We start from the raw sequence: 17,618 nt of genomic DNA on the forward strand, positions 1-17,618 counted from the left end.
TTTTAGATATAACTGGGGTACTTAAATGTACTCATGTTTTTTGCTTCGGCTTTTTCCATGGGCGCATGTAGGTATCTTATTTATATTCTTTCGTAAGCTCTACTGAGGAGGAATAACTCTTTTATGAGATTAATTCCGAAATTGATTCAATATAGAGATAACGAATTTAAAAAAAATTCTAGCGGCCAGCTTGCCCGACTTCAGTTCTTCGATTTTTGCTGTAGCGAGTAAATTATATGCGGAAATTGACGATTTAATAGTCTGTTATCAGCATATTGGCTTTGAATTAAATTTCTTTAGCTCTTACTTATACGTTATATGTATGTATGTATGTATATGTCAGTATTCAGTTTATTTCAAGATTTATTTACTAGTAGAGAAAGGACCGGTTTCGTTGGAATTTTAAGATCAACAATAGGGTGTGTATGTATGTATGTATGTATGTATGTATGTATGTATGTATGTATGTAGTATGTATGTATGTATGCATGTATGTATGTATATGTGTATGTATACAGTGTACGGTGAATAAGCTGTCGTCTAAATTATGAAAAAATGAGAATAAAACTGACACCTTATCTTAAGACATAAATTACCAAATTCCAAATATATATCCTGAAATAAAAAAGAGTAATTTTTTGTAATAGAATCATCATTGGTTTCAGCCGCGGCCTCCAGACGATTTTGAAATCTCCTGCAACTCTCCTGGGTGGTTTCTTTGTATAAGTTGCAGCTATAATCATGCAGCTATAATCCTTGCCTTTGGTTCATTCTTGTAATTAAAAAGAATTTTTTGGTCCTTCGCTCAGCTGCGCCCTAATCATAATAATCAAGGATCGCAGTGTGGAGAGTTAAGTGGCCAGATATTAGACGTGATGTGGTCGCAGAAATTTTCATGTAGCCATGACTGGGTTCTCCTGCTTGTGTGGTATGGTGCAGAGTCTTGTTGCAGATATAGGGCCTTCAAGGACTACCTCCTCCAGGCACTTGATATAGGCCTCCGTGTTGAGTCTGAGGCCATGTGGAAGAATGAATGGAGGCATAACGTCATCATCACTAGTGATCACTCTAAACAATATGATGTTGACTAGATGTCTTACTTTTATCACTCGTGGTACATGTTTTGGGGACCCGGCAAAAACTGAGATTGACACCCTAACACTCTTGGAGCTTCCAGTGCGAATGCCAAACAGAACAGGATGTCGTTTCCGAAATTCTGGCAGAGTGAATTGCGTCATAGTGCTGTTGATCTCGCAGACGGTGCCCAACTGACCCTACTATAATGTGTATTCGACAAAATTAAAAACAAACAATGCGCATGCGTGAAATTAAACATATACAATGGTGACAATTACTCATCGCACACTTTACACACACACACACACACACACACATATATGTACATACACTCCTAAATGCTCGACTTTGGCAAGTCAACGTGCATAAGCAGCGGTAAACAATAGAAAACATGCAGTTACACACGAAATATAAAATCTGACACATACACACTTGCGTATGCATATATATGTAAATGTATATATATGTATATATATTCATATATATATATATATATATATATATTATATATATATATATATATATATATATATATATATATACAGCGAGAGAGATAGAGAGAGAGAGAGAGAGAATGATAAGAGAGAGAGACCTAGACAGACATGTATCATTGGGCATTAACTTTGTTGGCTGCATATTGCTGTGATTTCAGCCAATTAAAAACTTAATCATCTCGCACTTGATGACATAATCACTTTCATTAACAGTTCCGTAACCAAAAACTACTGTCCTCTCTATCCTTTTTTTTTTTGGTTTTTCTCAATTCTTTGATCTCTCCTGTATTTTGTTGCGCATTTCTTCCTTTCTATTCTTTCGTCATTTTTGCTATTCATTTATTTTAATTATTTCTTATTTTCTTTTCTCCTCAGTATTTTTGAAACGCTTATATAAAAGCGCAACAACGAGAACAGGACCTCATTCTATATAGACCGTTCGTCTTATGTAAGCATTAGACTTATATTCAATACATCTGTTGAATCCCATCTATCAACGTCAAACAACAACTAACCATGCCTTCCTACACTCTCCACTACTTCAACCACCGTGGCCGTGCTGAGATCTGCCGTATGCTGTTTGCAGCTGCTGGTGTCCAGTACAATGATCGCAGGATCGAGTCTTCGGAATGGAACAACATGAGGAGCAGTAAGTAACAATATATTAATTATACTTAACACAAAGAATGTGAGCTCGCCGAATTATTAGAGCTGGCTCTTTACGATTTCAATACAAATACAGCCCAGATAACGTTGGCCCTTTAATCCTTTTGAAACCGATAAAATAAATTTCTAGTCAAGGCGAAATTATTAACTAAGGCTCTTCCTTGAAAATTACTGAGTTTGTTAAGAATTTGAAACAATTATGCTTTATATACTCAGACTTGCAAATTACAAAATAGAAACTGTAGATTCTTTGTAACTGATTTGGTCTGTACAGAATTAAGAGAAAACATCCGCAATCGTTATTCTGCTTTAACACCCATCCAGGTCGTCAGGGACGAGAATCTTTTGATTCTTTTCCTTGGCTTTTGAATTGCACTATAATTCTATTAACAGCAGCAATAGGAATTTGAAGATTTTCGGCAATTTCTCGCTGGTTAAGACCAGCCTCAGATTACCCAACAATATGACCTCTTTGAAAATCTGACAGATGTGCTGAATTTTTTTTTTTTTTTTTTTGCGTGGCATGGTTACTCTTCGCAAATGTTTAATATAATGGCACCTGGAATGAAAAAGAATAATTACATTGTAAATTCTACACCGCTGAAAACATATTAAGACGCTTAGATTAGAAATTTTGAAAATTAAAGGTGTCAATTTACTTCCTGCATGTCTGTGTATACTATCTAGTTCCATCCCATTATGTTGTTAGGGCAAATCCTATTACACTCAATAGAATTTCAGTTGACTCCTGAGATTATTTAGCCATCTTTGTTAATTCTACCCAAACTAGAAAACATTAATTTGTCATTTCAAATGTAACTGACAACATTACCTTTTATAAATATAAAACATATTTGTTGCTTTTATAACAATACTGCATGAGTTATGGAAAACGTAGACATAAGAAATAATAACGATATGTATTTAGTTTCTGTACGAAATTACACCTGAAGTCCAGCCGGGAATCTCTTTTTAGACTGCTTCGGATGAAGTTTTGGCCTGATAATTTTGTTGTAGCAATCGGTATATTAAATGTAACGAAACACAAATAATCGACATTAAATTCCAAAATCATATTTTACTATGCATAATGTCGACGATGGTGAACAAGAAAGCAGATATAAATAGTGAAGTAATTTACATGAAGTCACCTACATTTCCTGTTTTCCTTCATAAACATTTATAACAAATATGGGAACAAGTGAATAAAATATTCAAGAATCTTTTATTTCTTGTGAAAGAGTTTCGTTGTATTCTGTGACCTGGTCATGTACACTGTTCCTCGGTATTATTAAAATTACAAACAAACTATTTGACTGATATATATATATATATATATATATATATATATTTAATTTCAGCTCAGAGCTGCGGCCATGCTGGTGCACTGCCGTTTTGAGCTACACTGTTATTACTAAGAGCCTCCTCTGATATGTGGCACTTGGTGAAGAATGGAGTTTGGTATAGCTACCCTCATTTGCACCTCTTGCCGTGATGTAGGTTCATTTGGGACTCTCGACAGGAAGAAGTCCAGCTTTGATTTAAAAACCGCTACATCTACTTTGTGCAAGTTCCTCAGACTCTTTGGGAGAATATTAAAAAGCTGTGGGCCCTTGAAACCCAGGCTGTTGCAGTAGCTTGTCTTGAAGCGTGATGGCATTGCTGGGATCTTTGGCACTATGCAGTGTCGTTCCGTTCTAGCATTGGTGTAGCTTTCAATGCCAAAATTTAGCACAATCCCTACTAGAATCTTCCAGATATATATTACTGCATACCTCTCCTGTCTTCTCTCCAGGGAGTAGAGTCTTAGCTGTTTCAACCTTTCCCAGTAGCTGAGCTGTTGCAAAGAGATGATCTTCTTTGTGAATCTTCTCTGGATTGCTTCAAGGTCCGCTGTTAATTTCACACTGGTGGGTGACCATAGCTGTGAGCAGTAATCCAGGCGACTGAGGACGAATGTCCGCCAGAGGACCATCATGGTTTCCTTATCTCTAGTTCTGAATGTGCTTAGGATCCAGCTAGCCAGTCGTCTGCACTTTGTCGCCATCATGGTAATGTGCACTTGGAAAGAGGTATCATCACTCATGTCGATACCGAGACTTAGGCTCTGGGATTGAAATTCCCTGTGGGCCGGAGTACCCTGTAAGTTCAATATTCATTTTTGGATGCTGGTAGCGCAGGGCCTAGAATTTTTCAGTATTAAACTGCATATTATTATCCTCAGCCCATCTGTAGATTGAGTCCAACTCATGCTGCAGGTTTGCAACATCGCTGGGGTTCTGTATTTTCTGCGAGACTTTCGTATCATCTGCATAGCTTGCCAGAGTGGCTATCCTGGCATTTGAGGGAATATCTGAGAGGGCCACTATATAAAGCAGTGTTCCGAAGACAGTGCCCTGTGGAACACCGCTCACTATTTGTGTGTTCATAGAGGTGGCTCCATTAACCACGACTGCCTGACTTCTATCTTTCAGGAAGTCATGTAACCACACTCCAAGTTTTCCAGCTATGCCGAGGTCACGCAATTTGTGGCATATCATACCATGATCCACCTTGTCAAAAGCTTTTGCAAAATCAAGGTATATTACGTCCACTTTTGACTTGTTGAGTCAACACCCAGTCATAATGTTGTAAGAGCTGGGTAAGGCAGCTCGTACCTGGTCGGAAACCATGCTGATTATCACTCAGCAAGTTATTTTCCTGAAGGAATGCGATTAATTTTCCTCTGACTATCCGTTGCATGCCTTTGCTGATGTGTGAAGTCAGAGAGATAGGCCTATAGTTTTTGGCATCTGATCTACTTCTCCCTTTATGTATTGGGCATATTATTCCCCCCTTCAGCTTGCTTGGCAGTTTTGCCATTTGTAAGAAAGCTCTGGAAGAAAATCTTGAGGGGTTTTGCCAGGGCATGCTTACACGCTTTGAGGAGGATTGCTGGGAAACCACCAGGACCGGCAGTTAAGTTTGTGTCCACTTCATCTGTGGCGAGTAGTATATATTCTTCCCTAATGTCAATGTATTCCATTGTAACTGCCTCGCTGGTTATAGGTGAGGCGGCAAAGATGTCCACTGGTTCGTTCACTTGTCTGTGCATATATATATATATAAACATATATATATATATACATATATATATATGTATGTATATATGTGTGTATGTATGCATGCATATGCATATATAACAGTTTGATTCAGACAGCTCGGTACTCTGGTTTCAAGCGTGTTGCTAGTCTTCAGCCATTGGGGTCTGAATTAGAGTCCGATTGAAGAAAGTCAATGTCTTCTACTGGACGCTACCCTGCGATTGGTCGGAAAAGGTCACGCGGTATAGCAGTTCGATGTTGATATTTCAGTGAATACAATTTGGTTGGAAAATACCGCATGGTGAACAGGAAATCGACGGCGTGGTGGACAAGAAATCTCAAGGGACATAGTATACAGCGCCACTTTTACACTGTCCGATAGCATTACTAAGCACTATACTGGGCATGACGGCCAATATCTTCAAGGAAGGTATACACAGAGCAAATCGATCCCAGGACTTATCCTTTGTAAGCCTAGTACTTGTTCTATTGGTCTCTTTTGCCGAACAGCTACATTACGGGTACGTAAACACACCAGAATCGGTTTCCAAGCGATGATGGGGGGACAGACAGACAGGCAGACAGATACACACACACACACACACACTTCTTTCAGTTTCCTTCTACCAAATCCACTCACACAGCATTGGTCGGGTCGAAGCTGCAGCAGAAGACACCTGCCCAAGTTGTAATGCAGTGGAACTGATCCCGGTACCATGTGGTTGGTAAGGAAGCTTCTTACCACACGGCCACTCCTGAGCCTAAAGCATAGAAAGACATTTACAGCACTGAGGTTTCTCAAGCGGTCACCCATCTAAGTACTCACTAGGCTCAACGTTGCTTAACTTCGCTAACCGGACTAGAACCGGTGTTTTCAACGTAATATGGCCATGAGCCTAATAACTTCAAATTTAAGTACGTGGACATCAGTTTTGAGGAAAGGGGCAAAGTTTTCGATTGGTACTTTACTTTATGGACCCCAAGCAGATGAAAATCAAAGTTGGCGGGGGTTGAATTCCCGTGTAAAGAAGCGAAACAAATGACGCAAATGATTATTTCCGACGCTCAAACGATTATATCTGTCCCCCGTCCTAATATAAATTCTATTAATATAGAGTTGAAACAAATCAACTATAGACTCAAGAATAAAATGGGATCATTTTGATTTACATTTTTGTTCTGGAAGGAGAAAACCTGTCAGCCTAGAAGTCATTTGCTGACCTCTAGATTGATTGGCCTTGAACCTCCATCATAGAGGCACCCTTGACTAAGTTGTCTTCACATTCCAGAGATGTCCGTCAAGCCCACAAGATGAATCATCTGTATTCAGTCAATGTACCTTCAATGTATTTTCATGAATATTTGTCATGAAACACATATGAGCATGCATCACTATGCTCCTAATTCTATGGGAACTGGACTAATGCGAACACGTGATTAATTGAACTTATATATCCTGAAAATGGTTGGCAATGAAATTGGAAAACTTGTTTATCTTTCAATGACTGAAACCGCTCGCAATGCTAATATCCAAAATCTAGTCTTCTTTCTCCAAACCACTGTTCGATTAATGATTATAAGAACACATTTTTAAAAGCTGAGTGTCGTTCAACAGATACTGTTATCACAACGCATGTCTAAATGCGAATCGTTGTTGATAAAAAATTAAATATTTTCACCAAATAGAGGTTATTTGCTCACAGTAAGACAAAATTGTGCAACCTTAGTTTGGTTTCGCATTCTTAGGAATAAACCAAAGTCGTTCAGTCATTATCTACATGGATGCGTACGTACGTTTGAGGCATTGACGTTTAAATCTACCAGGAGCATTTGCATTCTGAAAGGTTTGTGATCAAAAAGTTGGCATTGGTTCTAAAAAGTATCCTCTTTATTTTGTTCCAGAGATGCCATGTTCCATGATGCCAATGCTGGAGATCGACAACAGACATCAAATACCCCAGAGTATGGCTATTGCTAGGTACCTAGCCAGAGAATTTGGTAAGTACATACGAAGTATATATTTGATTTTAAATAAATATTGAATATGTCATAATAAACAGCACGGGAACAGCTGTAACTAGAAATAGTAAGTTATATATCTTTCAATATCATGTTCTTACCCACTTCTCAAAAATGATACTAATATTACAGCGTAGAAAATATATATTCAGATAATATATGATGTAAGATAATTTATTTGAAAATTATATAAATGTACATTTATTTGTGTGTGTGTGTGTGTGTGTGTGCGCGTGTGTGCTTGTATGTGTGCATTTGTATTCGTGTGTGTATGTGTGGGTGTACGTGTGTGCGTTGTTTGAAGGACATGTGGCTAATAAGCTTTGGTTTCGGAACAGCCACCATGAAAGGCTTATTTGTGTTGTATTAATGTTTAAAAGTGAGTTTGAAATAGAATATAGGGTTCATATATATATATACATACATGCACACACACACACACACACACACACACACACATATATATATATATATAAACCACATGGCTACACCAGAAGTTTAAATACCATAATAGTAATAATAGTACTTAGATTAAGCACCCAAAATATTTTCTATGAATCAGAGACCAATAAATGAGCGTGCATTCCAAAATGTATTGGTTGTTTCTGCTATATCCTGCTCACCTAACAGAAAACAAATCTATTCCGGTGCATTATATTAAAAAAACTTATCAAAATATTTTAAAATGGAGTTTAAAGACTTTCTGGTGTTAAATAGAAATGTATACAACGGAAAATGTTTAAGACATTATTTCTTTATTCATTTAGTTAAGCGAAGCTTTTGAAAACTTGAATTTAAGATTATAATCTCTATATTACCCATTTTCAAAATACAATTTATTTATATCTCTCGGTGCAAATCTCTATTCGGAATAAAATTATCAAATGTAGCTTACCGTAATAATGCAAGTAGTGAACGAATTTGAATGAAATTTGTTTGCTCTCTTTTTAGCAAATTAAGCAACCAGTTGAGTGTCTTTTGTAGGCTCAAATCAAAGCAATTTTCTTTTTTTTTTTCTTTTTGAATAGACAAAGTGCCACTCTAAATAAACGCTGAACAAAATTTCAATGCCTGTCAAGGCAGTCATGTTTGAAATCACAGGATTTTGACGCAGACTTTAATTATATTTTGTGACAGTATACTGATTGGAAGCCACTCTAACAAATAGACGTGTCGATAATGTAAATTCCGCATGCCGATTACTTGCAGTCATAAATACAGTACATGATGTTATACCTAGTGGTAGTTAAGAAAATAAATTGAAATTGCTTATATGAGAGTTAATAGAAAGCAGTTCGTTATATAAGCCGTAGCGGAAAGATATCCTTTGTTGAATAAAAATTCTTAATAGCAATATTAGACTTTAAATATTAGAAACAATTAATATTTATAATGTTAGACAGAAAAAATATATTAGTCACTTAATATAGCAGTTATGGAGCAGAATCAGTTATTTATAACATCATAGAATTTTTAGCGTCTTTCTATCAGCGTCTATTTTGATTTTACTTTTTACCAGTTCGTTTTCAAACCCATCGTCTCAAAGTAACATTTTTTAAATATTTGTACAGATGCATACATACATATGATCATATATATATATATGTCTGTGTGTGTATTTATGTATGTATGTATGTATGTATGTATGTATGTATGTATGTATGTATGTATGTATGTATGTATGTATGTATGTATATATATATGTATATATATATATATGTATGTATATATATATATATATATATATATATATATATATATAATATATATATATATACATATATATGCGCGATGTGTGTGTATGTGTGATGCGTATGTATGTGTGTGTGTGTGTATGTGTATATAAAGGCTTGTGGACAAGCGGTTAGTATGTTGCAATCATGATCTTAACTATGTGGTTTCGACTCCCAGACTGGTATTTAATTTTCTTTTGAGCAAAACACTTCATTTCATGCCTCTCCAACCCACTTAACCGTAATCTTGGGAAGGGGCTTGCTGGCCTGTGTACCCAGCCATTTGTTACGGTATCAATCGAAAGGTAAAACAATGCGAAGAAGCGCACTGTGACCAGTGGTGTATAACAATGTTGGATATTCTGGTCGATAAATTGATATTTATATATACATACATACATGCATGCATACACGCGAAGCACACACACACACATATATGCATGTGTGTGTGTGTTTATGTGTGTATGTGTGGTGTGTGTGTATGTGTATGAAATGTACTACTATAAAATGCTAGTCATACCAATATTAATATCCGGTTTTACCACATTTCCAAAGATACATTTGTCACTAAATAGACTTCCTTTTAGTTTTCTTAAACTTGACAATTGAAATTTAAGACTTCATCGATTGAATTCCACAAAACTTGAGTTCTACATATATTTATGTAACATACTACAAATTGATATCTCCGTTTCATTTCGCGTAGGTTTCCATGGTAAGAGCAATATTGAGATGGCCAGAATCGACTTCATTTCAGACTGTTTCTATGATATTCTGGATGACTATATGAGGGTGTACCAAGATGGTAACTGTAGAATGATGGTATGTATGCTTTATTTATCAGTTGATATTAGAAACAAAAACAAAGAGAAAGATTACTATATAATATTATTTATTCTATTATATACTCCAGTGCAACCTGTTCCGTGGTCGGGTCGTCGGCGACTAAACTGGTAACCCCACTAGACCTGCTTGGTGAAGTGGGTGCTTGTTGAACACCTTGCGGGACAAACATAAGAGCCGTCAAAGGGTTGAGGAACTGCAACTATCAGTTCACAAATACAGTACAATCTACATTTACAGGACCCAAAGTCACTACAATCTCAGAGTCACAGGCAGTGAAAGATATAAGCAAGATGCCAACAAAGGGCAGACAACTGGCAGGATAGATACTGAGGTCCTTCAAGACAAGAGACCAAGAAACTATGTTGACATTGTGAAGAACCTTTGTTCTCAACCGCCTGGACTAATGCTCCCAGTTATCGTCACCACATAGTGCAAAACTAACAGCGGAGCTTGAAGCAGTTCAACGCCATTACATTAAAAAGGTTGAAGCAGTACAGCGGGTGAGCTACAGAGATAGGCTGAGAAAACTGCAGCTTTACTCCCTGGAGCGAAGGCGTGAGAAATATGTAATAATATACGTATAGAAAATCTTAGAAGGGCTAGTAACTAACTTTGGTATTGTGTGTTATACAAATGCCAGAACTGGCCGCCCTTGTATTGTGCCAAAGGTACCATCCACCCCATCTAAATTCAGGACCAGATATTGCAGTAGTCCAGGGCAAAAACCTACAACTATTCAATGCGCTGCCACAAAACAGAAATTTGCATTAGGTGGAAGTAGATGCCTTCAAAAAGGAACTTAGATATCCTCCTCTCCACAATACTGGGTGAACCAACATGAGGTAAAGACGAGGGCAGCGGAATCAAACTCCATTATAAACCAACTGTGCCAACAGCTGCGACGAAGGCACATACAGGAGTAGTGATGTGAAACACCTAAACTGAGGAAGTCAGAAAGACCAGCAAGACCACGGCCGCATGGCTGAAACGAGTAAAAGAATAAAAGACTATATATATTATATATGCTTATATATGTATATATGTATATACATATATACAAATATATATATAATATATATATATATATATATATATATATATATATATATATATTATATATATATATACATATATACATATATACATATACATATATAAACATACAATATATATATATCTGTGTACGTGTGTCCTTGTTTCTACCCCCACCATCGTCTGACAACCGATGATGCTGTGTTTACGTCTCCGCAACTTAGTAGTTTGCCAAAACACTCCGATAGAATAAGTACTAGGCTTACAAAGAATAAATCATGGGGTCTATTTCTTCGACTAAAGAGGGTGCTCCAGCATGTCTTCAGTCACATGCCCGAAATAAGTAAAACAATACAAAACTATGCCATTTCAATACCAAGCAACGCCGGGTATCTATGGTAGTATAATCCCTTGTTGATCAAATGCCAAGTATCAGAGGTGGATTCACATATTAGTGTAGCTCATTCAGCGATGGTGCCCCAGCATGGCAGCGGCCTTCGGGCTAAAACATTTTTAAGGATTTAAGGATTTTATATATATATATATCTATATATATATATATATATATATATATACTACCAGATAATAAGTATATATATATGTATATATATGTATATATATATATATATATATATATATATATATACACACACTAACACGCACACACACACACACACACACACACACACACACACACACACACACACACACACACATATATATATATATATTATATATATATATCTTCTGGCTATCCGCAATATTTTAAAAGTGAGAAAATAGGAATTTTTATGGAGTTGTAATAATCTAATATGCAGGAAGAAATATTTACCCTTGTTATTCCATGGCTTCGCTTCCTGACTAAATGAAAATGGTTTATTCCTCAAAGCTGCATTGCAAGTTTTCCATTAGTATTATATATTTAGAACACACGAATGCACTTTAGTGTGTGCGATTTCGTTTGATCCATAGAATACTCCGAAACGGACAGTTACGTGGATTTGTATTTACGTCTGAAAATGAGAACGTTTCTGCCATATAGCGAGTCGTAGACACATTACCATCTGAGCGCTCGTTTTTCCGTCTTCCAGTGATATAGTCATTCGAAATAGGATTCACTTAAGCCTACTGGCAGATTCAAGTGTGAAAGAATCCAAAGTGAAATACCTCCGATTCATATGAGCAACTTAATACTAAGTAAATTTATACCTTAACAAGATGGTGTACTAGACAAGGTTTTCGAGGAAATGCTAGTATCATATCTTGTGCTTCCTTCCACAGAACTTGACCCATAGATTAATAAAACGACGATCAATAGACCACTAAATTCTCATTATCGACAGAATACTTAACTATAGCTAGTGTAGTCTGCCATGGTGTAAATATGTACAAGATTGTCATTATTGTTTTAACGTTTTCTATTTTCTTTATTTCTTTGTGTTTTCTCGTATCTGATGGAACACACATCACTGCGACTTTATTATATATATTTAATAACAGTTCAGTTTTGTAAAAACGTAGAATACAAGAAGACACTGAAAAGAGAAGAAAATCAACAACTGAAAACATGACAAGATATGCGTTAGGAAAAAAAATAGAAGAAATGAAATTTCATAAAACGAAAAGCAAAATGAGTTCGCATCCAATGACAAAAAGAATAGAACACCAAACGATATATTGTCAAGTATGTGACATACAAATTTTTATGGATAACACCATACAAAAATAAATGTATATAAGGACACAGGAAAAATGTGTCAAAGCCATCAGGAGGCGTCGATGCTTCCTAGGGCTAAACAGCGGTGGTGTACCCCCTACTGTCACGTTCGTGTTAAATTGACAGTATACAACCATTCTATATATATATATTATATATATATAATATATATATATAATATATATATATATATATATTATATATATATATATAAATATACACATATATGATATTATATTACGGCGTGCTGCGATGCTTTTTTAACCAAAAAAAAAAAACGTGGCTATATATATATATATATATATATATATATATATATATATATATATATATATATATATATATATATATATATATATATGTATGTATGTATTTATGTAGACATGTCTGTATATATGTATGTATGTATGTATGTATATACATAAACACACACATATGCATTTTACTGCGGATATTCGATCACATTTTTGTTTTTATTATAGTTTCAGAGATCTGGAGACAGAAATGGTTCAGTAAGTTACACTTTTCTTTCATTCTTTCGTTCTTCCTTCCTTCCCGGTCTCTTTCTTAGTAGTTAATAAAAATCTGTATCGAAACGATAAAATCACTAAAGAGAGTAACATGACTACAGATTTGAATATCTTATGAAATGCAGGGTTGCAAAGTTTATTTCAGCTTTCTACGACCGGTAATAAAATACCAGCAATTACCATTAACACACTATGAATTTTACTCTTAAATATGTAGAGGTTTAATTAAGACAATAATTCAATAACATATTATTATAATCCCATTACAATTAATCATAAATATGACGTAAATATGACATGCATCATTACATATTACAGTCGGAAAAACGTATGAGATATCAAGAGACTCTGCGAAGAATATTACCATTTATGGAACGCACCTTGGAAATGTACAAGAGTGGTAGCCAATTCTTTATGGGAGACCAGGTATGAATTTATCTTTCTTCTATTCTATTATATGTAAAATACGATACAATCTAATAACTAATACGATCACACCATGAGTCCTACTCTAAGTAATGTCAGCTATATCAGCAAAAAGTTTGCATTTACGTATAACTAACTTTTGGGAGACGTTGTATGATTTTGTAATTCTCATATTTTTCGTTATATTATTTACAACATACCACGTGGTATTATGTCTTTATCCTACCTGCTGTAATACTTGAGAGAAACTACGCTTACGATAGTGTATCTTTTCAATACTGAGATATTTGCCCTTAATCCGGTCATTGTACTACTGTCTCACTGATTAACGCAGTTGGTATTACATCCCAAAGCAATATTAATGCGTTTCCCTCAAATATGCATGTATGTATGAAAGTATGTGTGCATGCATGTATGTATTCATAATTCTGTTAGTTCTTGTATTTGTTTATCCCTACTTTCGTTTTTGCAGTATAATTCTCGTACCCTTAAGCACATCTTTATTTTATAGTCTATTATCCTCATGGACAAATAGCTGTGTATGTGAAGAAGCAGATAAATAGCAAAGCTGTTACCATGCGTTATATTTCATTTATGTTTATTTGGAAATATGAATGTTGCTGAGCTTCATATCCGCCAAGCTTACAATGGACGTTTTTAAAAGAAACTTTTTACTTATTCATATCCACCTACATGAAAGCTTCCTACGAAGTTATCGCATTTAAGTGTTAGGCAAATTCTCTCACTGATACACGTTGCGTAAACTGAACTGCACACTATTTTCTCTTTCTCTCTGCCATACTGCTTTTACGTGAGCCCTGTGAGACATATTCTTCTTACAATACACAATCGTATTCAATTGAAATTATATTTAATTCTTCTTAAATGTCCACACGCGGGCTAGGCGTCCCGCACAAAACATGTATTGAAATAAAACATATTCAGCTTAAAACAGTATCTTTGCTCATTTACACCATTTATATACTGCCACGTTTTTACCAGATCAATCTATAATTTGTAATTGACAGATGAACTGAATTAATATTCATTTTACATCTACTTTACTAACCGTAACAATTGTGCTTAGATCCTGTAGGTTCCACTGAACATTTCTTTTAAAAAAGCTTTTACTGTCATGAAACTATGCGGACTCATGAAACAGAATTAGAAATAAATGGTGAATTCAAAGCTAATCATTCATTATTCATTTATGCTTGCCGTTTTTCTTTTTTCAGATGACCATGGCTGATATGATGTGTTATTGTGCCCTTGAGAACCCACTAATGGAAGATCCCTCTATCCTTAGTAGTTATCCCAAAATGCAGGCTCTTAGAAATCGCGTGATGAGCCATCTTAAAATGTCTCCCTATCTGAAGAAACGTTCCAGCACCGAATTCTAAGAGAAAATAAATAGCAAACTATAACTGATGATGGATATTCCCAACACAATGAGATTGACCGAATGAACATCCAACAAATGTTAATTGACCAAAGAAGTAACAAAATATGAATAACAAATCCAACACGACAACCGAACCAAATAAAATGAAAGTATCTTCATGAATTTTGTTTGTTTTAATTTATCGTTTTAATATTTCCAAGAAAGAAAAAGAGAAGAAAGAAAAATAAGAGTAAACGTTATCGAGAACTCCGAAAATAATATAATTTCCAGAATATCAAGTTTTGAAATCTTTGTTCACCAATGTCTGATCTTTTTTTTGCAACATTTGCCGCAAATAGTTTTGAAAAATAATATAAAATATTTGAAATATATTTGTTGTTTTGTTCTTTGTTGCATTTTAGTAGTTTTGTTGAAATAAATTAAATACATTTGAGATGAGATCAGTGAGTTAATCAACAGGTTGTGTTCATTTTATATTTCTTCTGTGAACTCTATCAGTCTTATTTCTTAAACCAGTTATCCTTTGAAATACTAAATAATTCAAGTGCATCATTTATACGACTCCTAATCTTGTTGACACAAGGCCGCATAATTACCATGAAAGTACCATCGGTTTATATTGACCTGAGTACTTGACATGTATACTGCATAATCCGCCCTCACTGCTCCTCAGAAGGATCACAGGTAAAAAATTTCTTCAGTTGTGAACTCCAAATATTAATGTATTATAAAATATCAATGCAGCGTGCTGGCAGAAACGTTAGCACGCCAGATAAAATGCTTCGTGGTATTTCGTGGGCCTTTACGTTCTGAGTTCAAATTCCGCCGAAGTTGAACTTACCTTTCGTACTCAATGAAATAAGTACCAGTTATCCACTGGGGTCGATGTAATCCACTTATTCCCACCCACCCGCACACACAAAATTGCTGGCCTTGTACAAAAATTCGAAATCAACATATTATAAAATACCGCAGGATTAGTTCGATGCTTTCACGATAATAATATTAATTATTGACAGATAACATCTATTTATTGATTCCGTCACTCCAAGTATTGAATATACATGGAGCATTAAAGAATAGAAATATGAATGTGGTACGAAAAGTCTATATACTAAAATACCTTTCTACCTATGCACTTGCTTTTTGTGTAATGCTCATGAACATCTATTCGAAAAAATAATTACTAAAACGTGTATATCTATATAAACGCAACGGTATTCATAAATTTAGATTTAACATTTAGGCGTGAAAATACAATTTTTTTCATAGATGTAATAAATAATTTATATGTGGCAATAAGTAAGAGGATTTACGGTTAAATAATATTTTAAAATTATTACTGGAAAAATAGTTTTTCATTAATTACCTCCCTATGTGTATGTTAAATTTCCAGCTACAAGTGACAGAAATAAATATCAAACAGTTTTAAATGACTGACCTCTTATGCTAAAAAGGACTACACGTTTGGAATTGGCAGTATTAATTCAATAAGTTGTTTTTATTTACTTATATTCACAAGCAAAATTTGTGGAAATTTCACGAGAACTGCTGCTAACATAAATATTATTATTGCCTTTAGAGTATCGAAAAAATATCCCTTCTCATATTTAAAGAAGGAATATAATCGTTTCTAATATACAGATGAGTAGAAATTATTAGGGAAAGGGATTTACCGATGCCATCGACTCCAGAACCTGGCTGGCACTTTATGCTGTCGACCCTCAAAGGGATGAAAAGTAACGATGGCATTGGCCAGGGTTGAACTCTGAACGTGAAAGCGGGAAGAAATGCTACGAAGTATTTTGTCCAATTCTCAAACGATTCTTCCCTTCGCCGCCTTATTAAAGAAATACATATAGGTTTGTACATGTAGGTTTGTACAATGAGATAATTAAGATATACTAAAGGTGAAGGCTGCTCAAACTACGCACCAAAGTTTAGTAGAGAAACTGTTTTTTTCTAAAGATGCATTAATCTGCAAAGATTCTCTTCTCCTAGAAAACCACATTTGTTTTGTGCGAAAATGCGACTTACGTATCGGAAAATACAGTATTTTCCGAATAAACATGATGGATTGATTGAAAGAAATTCTGCTTTGGTACAAACTTCTATCTATGCTTCATATATAATATCAGCAGAACAAAAATTTTGAATTATATGCTAAATAATACAAACGATACATCAGATACATAAGTCAAAGTCCCAAAATATCTGGAGTGATGTAGCTTTGGGTAAAATACAAACTTTCGTTCGGAACTACATTTAGTAGTTCACTATATCCTCTCAATAATCGAGAAGTTCGCTTCACAACCAAAAGGGGCCAAGTATTTATCACTTTCCGCTGAGTCGATCTGAGAATCTCATTAATTGTACACTTCTCTACGGAATAGCTAGTCACTTAAACGTTAACTCAAGGGCAGGTAATTCATTCTCTCGGAAATTCAACCCTCTTCGTCGAATGAAGTAGATTTTCCCGACTATAATCCAGTACTTGTTTAATCTAAACAGACCAAAGCGAAGTGACTTCTTCATTGCGCCATAGATTATTGCTACTATCAGGATACGAACAGCGAAAACATTGACAGCTCAG

General features: G+C 35.2%; 2 pseudogenes; one reads left to right on the plus strand and one right to left on the minus strand.

Annotated features, from left to right (window-relative positions):
- Positions 1 to 2,072: 2,072 nt before the first annotated feature.
- Positions 2,073 to 15,396, plus strand: LOC115211801 (annotated as a pseudogene).
- Positions 6,098 to 6,216, minus strand: LOC115212511 (annotated as a pseudogene).
- Positions 15,397 to 17,618: the final 2,222 nt, after the last annotated feature.

Source organism: Octopus sinensis, linkage group LG5, assembly GCF_006345805.1.
Source record: "Octopus sinensis linkage group LG5, ASM634580v1, whole genome shotgun sequence".
NCBI classification, from domain to species: Eukaryota; Metazoa; Mollusca; class Cephalopoda; order Octopoda; family Octopodidae; genus Octopus; species Octopus sinensis.